Genomic DNA, 12,761 nt, shown 5'->3' on the forward strand with positions numbered 1-12,761 from the left:
GAGATAGATATTTGTTACTGTATTTATATCACGTTTCAATACCGTTCGTGTCCTTCTTAGCGTTTAGGAAGAGCTAGATAACTTCACTCGTACCTTTATGTGCAAATATACTTATTTTTGAACAATGTACTGGCACTCATATTATAGGATTTTGTAATCGCTCTATGACGTCAAATAGTAACAAATTTAATTTAATTATCTATTTACACTACACACATACTTATTAACTCCAAGAGTCCGCCCGAGAGTATTCCGCTTGATGACTGATTTAACAGTAACAGTTTAAGTCAGTACTTAATGGCAAATTTTGAAAATCTAAAGGAATTTTATTGTAAAAACGAACACATTAGCCAATGAAAATTTTACTTATTTTATGAAGTCTAGTTACAGTAGGTACAAGTTTATTTTTGTTTCTAGTATTTCTGTTATGTATATCGCAATATTTCTTAAGCTGGTGTTTAAATAAATTAAATAAAGTTCGTCTTTGTACTTAGTTTTTCCTAATTTTAAGTTACTTTTATTATGTGTTTTTGTACAATTTTGTAAAATAAAAAGAGTTTACTGCTACTACAATTCCTCGGAACACTCCCCGTTATACATGCGATAGAAAATGCAGAAATATTACTGCATCACCTATGTGTCATTCATGGTGACGCGCTGATTTGTCAAATCTAACCTTTAATAACATAATACATATTACGAGTCAAGGCATCTATATACTATATACTCCATTTAGTAATTGAGGTATGTAACTGTAGGTTAGCATGATTTCCCGCAGTGACTGAACTGAGCATTCGGCCATGACAGTCAGGATTTCAACCTAAGGGCATATCGGATAGACAATCAGAATTGTAGGTCGTTAAGAGGAAAATGCTGGCTGGTAAACGTCTGTGTAAACCTTGGAATTCGGTAGACAATTGATGTTGAGACCAGTTTGTTTTAGATGGATATTGGGATACTTATTGAATTATTGTAGTCATAATTAAATTTACAGTACATATGGTGCTACTTTACCGCACTAGTGCGAAAATTAGCATATTACGTTACTGTGTCGAACATTTAAAGGGCCATATGTATTGTAAAACGTTGAACGATACATATGCGAATAGTAAACTCGCAACTTCGGTAGTGTTTTAATTTATCGCCACTCGTTACGAATTTCCTATTTTTCGCACTTGTATCGTAATGTACTATTAAAAAATACTTAGTACATTATGATACAAGTGTGCTAAGTTGGTCATTACACGCGAGGCGATATTGTGCGCGCGAGCTGTAAGCGAGCGCGCAATAAGTAAGCCGATGTGGGTAATGACCAATGCACACGCGTTTCATACGATGTTTTTCAACACACTTGCGAGGAAAAAACAAAACTTATAAATTATTATTTTTTTGTCAAAACAGTAAAAGTACAATTTTCAAAATGGTGGCTTACAGTTTTAACATCGAATAATTGCACCAAAGCGTGCTTGGCTTGTCTGGCACTTATTCGCTAGTTCATTGAAGTAAGCTACCAACACGTTTTCCAAGAAAGACTGGGCGTTTTTGCTGATTTTCCATTGAATAAAAGTTTCATATGCCGCCAATTATATTTCACCCGATTTTATGGTAAAAGGCTATCGTTCTCGGCTCTTGCCTCTATTAGTATTACTGGCAGCGTCTATTTTATGTGTTCCTCATTTTCAATGCTTGAAAATGACATTTTCGTCAATATATAAACTAAAAACATGCAAAACTATTCCAATTTTATGACAAATACGGAAAATGGCTGGCGTATTTTTTTTTTTTACGCACGATTCCAATGCGCCCGCAAGGCAAAGGCGCGAACGAAATCGACAAACAGCCAATAAAAAAATGTAAAAAGCTAATATTTTCGAATTTCTATTCGACGGATGGAGAATTTTATGTTTATTCATTAATGTAATTTACGAGATAATTAAATCTATACATTATCTTTGGTGTGATAAAACCTCTTTGAACTAACATTTGAAACCTAATAGTCGGTAAAAAAAAAGTATTACTCGACATTTCCATACATATTATTAGCAATCAGTTACCTTCTTAACTCAGTCGGATAGTATAATGAAAAAGCACGAGAGTTATAATATACTGAAAAAGCACGCGTGTTTAATATCTAGGATTATGAGCCAAAAATCGGTGGAATAAAAACGTCGTTTTGAGCAAGTGTGTTGAAAAATATATTTATGTTCATCAAAGAGTAAAAAAGAATTTTTTTATATATTCATAACAAGACATTAAGAAAGCCCTTTCTAGAGAGACCTGCTAGCATAACTGGCGGTGTCGCCCGCGACTTCATACATCTAGCGCTACTTCGCGAGGAAAAAAGTATCACTTATGAACTTATGCACTTGCAAAAATTTTACAGCTCTTTAGTAAAAACATCAAAGTTTTTACGACGGGTCGCGTAAGTTTAATTTAGTGTTGTTTTTCTTTTTTCGACTTATATTATGCAATGCCACTTAATTGCCCTCTCAGTACGAACGACTCGAGACAATCCTCAATTAGATTTTATTTTTCTGAAACATTACGATAGTTGTATAAAGTTTTGATATTTAAGGGGGTCCCTAACGCCAATGACCTTCGATCAGAATTCCTTAGTTTTCTAATGTTTTTTGTAGCTTATTAACAGCAACGGCTGTAAGTAGTATAGTGTCACATATGTATTTACTTCAAAGTTCACTGTCTTCGAGATATTTGTCATCAAAGTTGAACAATTTTAGGCCAAAAACCTGGTTTACTGCAATAACTTTTGTGTTAATGTTATATTTTTCAGGAAGGGGCTTCTTGAAGTAAAGTCAGGTAGATATATCAGGAACACCTTTAATAAGTAAATACTTATATTAAGTATTTATGAGGCGCAGAGGGGCGCGTTATGTACCACGAAGTACCGGACTTGATCAAGTTCAAGCTACGAATTACAGCACAACTGAAGATCCAGTATACAACTACCACGGGAACAACACGTCGCGTCAGAGACCTCTCTAGTTCTTCAAAAAGGAAGACTACGATGCTGCTGAACGTTATCCTGCTCGCGTGAGTTTTTGTCTACTGTATCAGTCATTGTGTTTCTAAAACTACCTCTTGATTTTGAGGCAAATTAATTACTTAAAGTCATTATTATTTTTAATTGAAAATGTAAAATTTTATTGTTAGATTCACTTTCTTGAGATTGCCAAAAACAATTTTAATAAAATAATTTTGATTATTAAATAAACGTCATAAAATTAACGTTTATAAAACTAATAAAATCATTATAAGGGTCTATAATAATGGCTGACGAAGGACTCAGACTCAGTATCGACACACTTATAAAATTTATTGAGTCATACGACTGTAATCGAGACTATCTTAGTGCATGGATAACTAAGTGTGATGGAGCATTCCTATTAGCACAAGAAGATCAAACAGATGTATTATTTGCCTTTGTACAAAATAAATTGACTGACAAAGCACAGTCTGTTTGTACCAATTCTGTATTCGAAAATTGGAACGATTTAAAGGAATTCTTAAAAACTAGGTTTGGTAATAGAAAACATCTAACCCACTTAATGTTTCAACTCCAAAGTTGTAAACAATTAACCTAACGAAACCGTAGCTCAGTATATTTCTAAAATAGAAATCTGTCTGAAAAGATTAATATCCTGTATTAAACAGAACACTGAAAATGAAGACTTACTACCGGGTCAATTGGATAGTACGAATCAATTAGCATTACACACTTTTCTAATGGGCATAAATCCACAAATATCACATTCAAAATCAAAATTCCTTTAACCCAAACAATAAAAATAACTTTCAAAATAAAATAATATTTACAATGAAAACTATCAAGACATAGACCCTTATAATGATTTCATTAGTTTTATAAATGTTAATTTTATGACGTTTATTTAATAATCGAAATTATTTTATTAAAATTGTTTTTAGCGACCTCAAGAAAGTAAACCTTACAATAAAATTTTAATTTTTCAATTACAAATAATAATTACTTTAAGTAATTAATTTGCCTCAAAATCAATAGGTAGTTTTAGAAACAGACAATGACTGATACAGTAGACAAAAACTCACGCGAGCAGGATAACGTTCAGCAGCATCGTAGTCTTCCCTTTTGAAGAACGAGAGAGGTCTCTGACGCGACGTGTTGTTCCCGTGGTAGTTGTATACTGGATCTTCAGTTGTGCTGTGATTCGTAGATTAGTCTTGATCCATCTTGTCCTATCCTTGTCCCTTTGTCTCGGTTATTCCTCTCAACTTCTTGTAGTTGACGACGAAGAGTCGTTGGGAATCTGGATTCGTTTTCCTCTTGAGGGTTTAGAAACCGCCTGATGTCGTCCTTCAGGTTCAGCAACTGGTTAGCTACTCCAGATGTCGAAGATGAAGTGGCTGATGGTCACCTGTAGATGATCTTCGAACAGCCGACAGCCAGTAGAGAAGAATCCCACACCTCTGACACCAAATTTTTGGTCGTCCCTGTTATATTCTCCAGGAAGGGGCTTCTTGAAGTAAAGTCAGGTAGATATATCAGGAACACCTTTAATAAATAAATACTTATATTAAGTATTTATGAGACGCAGAGGGGCGCGTTATGTACCACGAAGTACCGGACTTGATCAAGTTCAAGCTACGAATGATTTGCGGGTTACGGGACCCGTCTTTTATAGTGGGTTATTGACGTCACTGATAAGTGTCGTGTGCAAATTCGGAGAAGTCCTTGTCCCATCTAAGTACTCGGCGACTTGTTTATATCTTGAACAAGGAGCTGTTTGTTTAGAGACTCGCGCGTGTAAGATAAGCTTCGAAAAATAACCTTATCTTATAGTTTAAAATTAAAATCTTTGACCAGTTTTTAGAGACGTCGAACACGAACCCAAATGTGTAGATTTTGTATATGTAAAATTCTTCACAGCAATCGAGTAACGAAAAAGTGTTTTTTAGACAATGTTTAAAAAATATATAAAAAAATAAGTTTTCATTTCTTTCACAATCCGGTTGACCAGAATGGAGATAAAAGATTAAAAAACCGATAGCCGTTTGTCTTATAGTTCTATCTATAGTGCAAATGTAATGTAGTAACGACTCAAAACTAGTCAAAAATCGATGTAAACCGCGGGGAGCCCCTCATACAATATTTGTACCTTTATGTCTATAGTAAAAGTTCTATTTTTTGAGTTACCTATGCGCAGTTTAGTAAATAGTTATGTACCTCTCGCTTCGAATTATGGTCCCTATGTCAGCTGATTATTTATATGGAATAGCTGCCACGCAAAATATTTGTAAACATTGTTTGGAAGTTAACATGCTAATTTATTAAGATGATGATCCCGATGTTCCTGGGTTCGCATCCCGGTAAGGGCATTTTTTTTTATACTACGTAGGTGGCAAACAAGCATACGGCCCGCCTGATGGTAAGCAGTATGCGTAGCCTATGTACGCCTGCAATTCCAGAGGATTTACATGCGCGTTGCCGACCCTAACCCCCTCCCACCCCTCGTTGAGCTCTGGCAACCTTACTCACCGGCAGGAACACAACACTATGAGTAGGGTCTAGTGTTATTTGGCTGCGGTTTTCTGTAAGGTTGAGGTACTTCTCCAGTTGGGCTCTGTTATAGATCTGGAATGACATCCACTGTGCTGTGCCCCACCACACAAAGCGAGATGACATTTGTGTGATGAACACAGATATGTTCATGAGTCATGGGTGTTATATACGTAGGTACGTATATATCATCGACTAATACCCATAGTACAAGCTTTGATTAGTTTGGGGCTAGGTTGATCTGTGTAAGATAATCTAATAATGAAGATAGATCTGTGTAAGATGTCTAATATTTCTTTATTTTATACAAGTAATAAAATTACGGTAAAGATTTTTTTTTAATCAAGCTAATCAAAAGAACCATCATTCGACACGAAAGGTATAGCAAATTTTCCGAAACTTTTTGTACCTCTTGTGTCACTAAATTACCCTCTTAAAATGAAATCAACAAAACAACTCCTCGAGACAGTCCTCAATTAGGTTGTATTTTTCTGAAACATCACTAACTGTATGCATTCTATACACTTGGGGATATTAAATAAAGTATAAAGGATGACTAGACTATATGAAAGGACGCTAGACCGGCCCGTGCCCGGGCCGAGACGTCCGACACGTCATTTTGTATAACGGCCGATCGTTGATCACGTAGTGCTTTCCATAGAAAACGAAGCGCCGGAAGCTCCGGCCCGGTCTAACGTGAGTCATCCTTTAATATCTACCTACGCATCTTACCAATCAAGTGGCTGTCAAGACATTCTAAGTCTCGAACTCGTATCCATAAGGTACTTTTCACCCCTGACGTAACACCTTGAAAATGCTCGAAATCAACTAAATCGAGGACACGGCGTGACGGGTCGAAGCAGGAGGCACGTTTGTCCGGCACCTGCCTCCAAACGGGTCATCCTTCAACAGGAAAAGGTCAAGTCAAGACGTGTCGGTAGAGTTACTGGATAGGGTTAATTCATAGGGGACCTAGCATCCGTTAATAAAAAGGCAAATTGAAACATTTGTAATCATTTTTTCATATAAAAACGTTCTCGACATTTTCCTTTCTGAATTTTGGCCCTAGATTAATATATTTTTATAGGAGTTTACTTAATATTACCAGTACCTGTGTGTGAAAGGTATGTTTTCATTGATATTCTTGTTTTTATAAAACATAGGTTACTTGAAAAAGAGCTAAAAACCGTCAGTCAAATAAATGCGCCGTAAACGTGTCTGTTTAGGCGTCTGCCTAGCATACAAAATCGGCAACAACAAATTCAAAAATCAAAACGGTCCTTCCATCCCAAAATTTCGTTACGAGTGGTTAATGTTTTGGAGGAGGGAAATTTCGAGAAACTAAACCTCGATTTTGTATGTTCTCCTTATCGCACTAATTTTAGGAACGATCCCCGACAGTGCAACGGAGATATTTACTTTTATTACTATTACTATATATATCTACAATTCTCAAATCTGAGGAGGAGCTCAGCTGGTATTTCCTCTTAATCTTAAGTCACAAGAACGTGATATTGGTCACCGCCATGTCAAATTTCATATTATTTCAGTGTATATCAATATCGTTTTAAAATGAGAGCGTACCTTCGATTGTATGGTGGCGGCTAGGTTCGTGTGATTGTTAAATATGTATGGATGATCATGTGATCGTTTGTTTTTTACTAGTCAGTTTTACTTTTCGGTTGCATTTACCGATATGCGATAGTGATGCTGCATTTTACCGCTGCTATTAATTGGTTCTAAGAACAAGAAATTTTTTATCCTATTTATTATTGTATTAACTACTAGTACCATGGTTTGCAATAAACGTTTATTGTCTCCTTGGATTTCACGGGCCTATAAGTAAATCTGGGTCTTTTGATGGACTTGCGTGGGGATATAAATCCAACACGTAGAGTTGGAGACTTTTAATGTCATTTAGAACGCCTGCTGGAACCCGTTCATAGGCGCAACAATGGACACCCATGAACCGATGGCAGTGAACAGTATAACGGTCTATGAATTGAAGTGTGGGTGGACAATGAGACTTGGTTACTTGCCGTCCACTAGAACGGCCCCTGAAACTGCCGCCGTGAAGATGACCAGGAGCAATACCAGTGTGAGCGGCACAGGGGTGTCGAGAGGTGTACGCCCCTTCCTATCCAGTGGCTGATAACAGCCACTGTGCTAAATCGCGTCTTATTATTTATACTATAATAATAATAAATGCAATATCTTGGAAATTAAAAAAAAAAATCGCCTGACTGATTAAAAAACTAGGTTATGTTGTAACATAATTATTATACGATATTGTAAGATACACCGAGGAAAAGGAGAAAGGTATTTGTAACATAAGTTATATTTTAATTTTGTATGTAGGTTTGATGTAGGTACCTAAGTACTTTTTGTGTCAATATTACCTACATAAGGGTCTCCCCAAACCAGTCGACGCGGAGTCGGCTTTCGCCGAGTGTTTTACACCACACTATTCGCATTTAGCCGATCGACCGTCTCCGCGGTTGGACACCTGCGTTTAGCAGTCTCATCCTCCTTGCGGCCGTAGAGACGCCCGATCGCCTGCGACTTGCTATCGCAACAGTTGCAAAGCGACGGTCGGCTCTCCCGTGCTCCGTCCTGCTGTCGAGACGTCAGACAGCACACGTACAGCCGTTGAGTCCGACGAACAGATGTAGGACAGCGGGTGATCGGCAATCGTAAATCTCATTTTTGGAGACTGGTTGTTAGTAACAACCTGAGTTTGAAATTGAACAGACCTGTAAGATTATTTTCCTTGGTAATTGTTACATGTTATATAATAACCTGTGATGATGGATATTTTACGTAGACGGGCATGGAAAAAAAGGCTTACCAGCATTTTTACCGTCATTGGCTCTGTTCGGCCGTCGTCAGCTATGTTCGGCCGTCGAAGACGCTGAACGGCTTCCGCCAGCTCTGACCGGTCCTTATCGTAGGTACTCGGCCGTGATCGGAGCCGTTCAACTCTTTCCGGCACCGTACGGCGGTATAAGGAGATTTATGAATGCGAACGTGTGCGGTAGGCTGCAAACAGCGTCGTACGAATGCGAACAGCTTTACGGCAAAACGCCGTTTTCCCGTCGAAAGACGTCGTTTCGCGTGGGCCGAGCCGATTTACGACTTATTCGCTCTTATTGCGTTGACATAAAGCTTTTTCCGTACGCGATTTGCCGAAACGGCGTCGACTAGTTTGGGGAGACCCTTAGTCTGTTTTACGTAACGCGCAAAGCGTACGGAGCTTAGGCACTTAAGTATTTACTCCAATCGATAGGCAATATCTTCTCATTGACTTGACACCGGCGTATGACGAGAATTTGTATCCCTTTTCGTGAAACCCATAGCTTTCACGTTGTGATTGGTAAATGCCGGCGACTGGATATAAATCCTTGTTCTAGGAACTCGTTACAGCGAGGAACGTGCCGATGTCCTTAAGTCGAAGCCTGCGAACTATTACATCACTGAAATCGAAAACACTGAAACTGTAACTGATTAGGAAGTGTCGTAACTAAATAATTTGTAAGGTAAACGTCCCAATTGACATGGTTATGCCCAACCGACCCTGTTGACACCTTTATTGCTAATGATGTAAATTTAAAGATGACATATACAAGGAGAGTGACGAGCACTAGGACGTCTTGTATTATATACTTATACATAAATATTCCTTTTCGAGATCAGATAAAAAATAACTCTTCACCACACCAACTGGTAATGCAAGGCAAATGCAAATGTAAATTGCTGCAAATTTTGATTTATTTCCTTATGTTAGCTGGTAGAATTGACCGTTGAATGATAATTATGAATTAAAATGAGTTTATTACATTCATTTGGATTTAATTGGGTGTGATTTTTATGGTATTTCATATTTTAGTATTTTCCTCGCGTTGGTGTGGTGAAAAAATTTGTTTCACTTGGAGGCAAAGTTTGTTTAACCGTCGCACCTTTAAACCCTCGCAACGCCCATGATCTCAAACCATTCGCTACGCTCGTGGTTCAATTTTGGAATCTTTCGCTTGCTCGAGTATCAATATTAGCACAAGCGGTTAAACAACAACTTTGCCCCCTTGTAAAACAAATAACTGTTCTGATGATGTTTCTCGGTAAACTGACGTACTTGCCTTCTTCACCTATTAGGGCCTCTGCTAGCTGACGCGGATTGTCCGGAACGGACGCCCCGTCTAATAAGAAATTGTATGAACAGCGCTAACTGGCGCGGGCGCGTGCTACGGATTTCGCCTGGGAGCAGGACCCGCGAGCGTGCGCACGCGGCGGGCGTCCGCATCAGCTAGCGGAGGCCCTTATATTTTTAGTCTTCCGTAAAGATGAGTCCTTATTCTAGCTTTATGGTATTAGCGTACAACCTATGAACTCGGCACTTTAACCAAAAAACGGGCAATTATACTCGTAAATGATGATGAAGTTTAAATAGGTACCGTACCACTAAATAGTACATTTGCTTATCCTCTGAATTACCTACTTGCAGTTGGTTCTAAGTCGGTGCATTTGCATCTCTCCTAACTTACCTACTTCCAGTCAGATGTAAGTCGGCACTGGCATCTAGAGGCAAATGGCTCCAGTGAAACATTGTAAGCGCCTCGCATTTACAACGGACACACTAACTGCCACACACGAGTACACAGCGAAACCAGAGCTGTTAAGTACGATGTACACGTTACGAGTGGAACAGTGATTATAACTAGAAAATGTGGCATACGAATGAATTATTATTTAGGGTATGCCGACGACACCACAAATTTTGCTACGTCGGAGTAGGAAGTTACTGACATATTCCGTCGAATGGTTTGGTAGGACTTACAATTAAAAAATAAAAGATTAAGAGTCACATGATGCACTTACAACGGACTACAGTAACTGCCACACCAGAGTACACAGCAAAACCAGAGCTGCTGTAAATTACGATACGTACGGCTCGACTGGAACAGAGTGGAATTTATCCATAAAATGTTATTCATTATGTAATATTCATGTGTAACGTGGCGTGAGAACAAGTTATTTAAGGTATGCCGACGACACCGCACTTTTTGTAGGTCTAAAAATGATTTGGTAGGAGTACTTAAAGTATTGATACATTTATATATGAACGGACTACTGTACTACTCTAACTGTCACAAATAAGTACAGTGATACCAAAGCTGTTAATTACGGTGCATACGTTACGAGCGGTACGAAAGCGGCGTTTACGAAAATGTATGCAACAAAGATTATTCATATTAAAGTTCATTACATATGGTGGTAAATATTAACATAAGTACTGACTCATGCGGAGTTTTTTCTGTGTCATTACTCAGGGACTTAAATTCGCATTTACATTAATTACTTCCACTAACGCCACACAACACAACATAATATTCGACGTAAACAAAGCTGCAAAGCATTCGCCGGAGTATAAACGAATGTAAGTACTTTTCCATGTTTAACTACTAACGTTGTGTGCTATGTATGACTTCGATGCTCTTAAAATGAACATTTTATGACAGAGCTGCTGTATTGCGAAATTAAAATCTACTAGCCTACTGCATTCGATTGGCAAAACGGGATATTTATACTTTACTACTATGTCTTTGATTATTCATTACGTTGCACAAATAACAATCGATCGTGAAATTTGACATGCGCAATTTTTTTCGAGGTTTTGTTTTACCGAATCAGGACGAGATTTAATTCTGTATTATTATAATGTCGATAATAGGTACCATGTTCGTTTTATCGGATCACATAGTGCTTTTAAGAATTTTCAAATTACGATGACACAATTTGTCAAAGTCGAACTCCGTTACCGATTTACATACATGTCCAATATAATTCTTCAAAAGAGTTCCGACGCGACGCTTCGTGTATGAGCCGTACTTAAAGCATTGTAACTCTACAAGGGTGAATTCGACTCATTGATCTCATTGAGATTCCGCTGCAATCCCGAGCAAGATCGCATTCGCGGGAGACGAATTATTTCCACTGTCACTCTAATGTTTATTTCACTTCACACAATGCATAACCTTAACTCCTTACACATTAGGTATATATTCGGATGAATGAAACTGATATTACAGGGTAGCATTAGGTGTTACTGAGCGGATTGATTGGGGAATAATGTCTCATGACTGGCAGTTTGTGAAATAGCATTTCACACTTAGGGGTTTTCAAATTGCTATCAGGTGTTTTAAGTGTTTTGTTTTTATGGATTGGGGACTGCTGTGATAACAATCTGTAAGCTGAACAAATCGAAGACATTTAATACTGGGGACTGGGGGCCTACCGGGAAAATCGAAATTCGCAAATTGCGGGGATCTTTCTCTTTTACTCTCACTAAGACGTAATTAGAGTGACAGAGAAAAATGCCCGCAATTGACGAACTTCCACCTAATAGAAAACAGCAGCCAAATAACACTAGATCCTACTCATAGTGTTGTGTTCCTGCCGGTGAGTAAGGTTGCCAGAGCTCAACGAGGGGTGGGAGGGGGTTAGGGTCGGCAACGCGCATGTAACCCCTCTGGAGTTGCAGGCGTACATAGGCTACGGAGACTGCTTACCATCAGGCGGGCCGTATGCTTGTTTGCCACCGACGTAGTATAAAAAAAAAACTTCGATTATCGCGGTAGGCCTCCTGATTCCAATCTTTTTAACCAACTTTTATTTCATAGGAGGAGGTTCTGTATTCAGTTGTGACTATTTTTCATAGTTATTATTAGTAAAAACAAATTACTTCCAAATAAAAAGCAATAAAGAGTACAATTAAGCCCACAGTGCGGCATGAATGTTTAGAAAAATAAAGTGTGTTATGAATTCGACTCGAAAACGAATATTGATTTCTCTAGTCATTCTGTTTTAATACAGGTACTTACAGTAAATAATAGTAATATTTAAGAAAAGTTAATGTTGTGTGAGCATTATTTGGATATTGTCTATCGTATTACAATATCTAAATCATTTAGGTACATTTTCGATTATGTCTCACACTTGTGTCACGGCCCAGTGCTTTTCGACAGACGCCATGACATTTTAAAATGTTAACACGCTTCACTAGCGTCACCTGGCGGAAATTAACCCTAATATCACTCAAACTAGACAACAATGGCGAGCAAAATTCTAGTAAGCGTAGCGTGAGCGTAGCAATCAATAAATAGGTTTTTTGACAAAAAAAAACATTTTTGATGCAAGCTTTAATCGCTGACTG

This window comes from Cydia pomonella, chromosome 8, assembly GCF_033807575.1.
Source record: "Cydia pomonella isolate Wapato2018A chromosome 8, ilCydPomo1, whole genome shotgun sequence".
In the NCBI taxonomy this organism is placed as follows: Eukaryota; Metazoa; Arthropoda; class Insecta; order Lepidoptera; family Tortricidae; genus Cydia; species Cydia pomonella.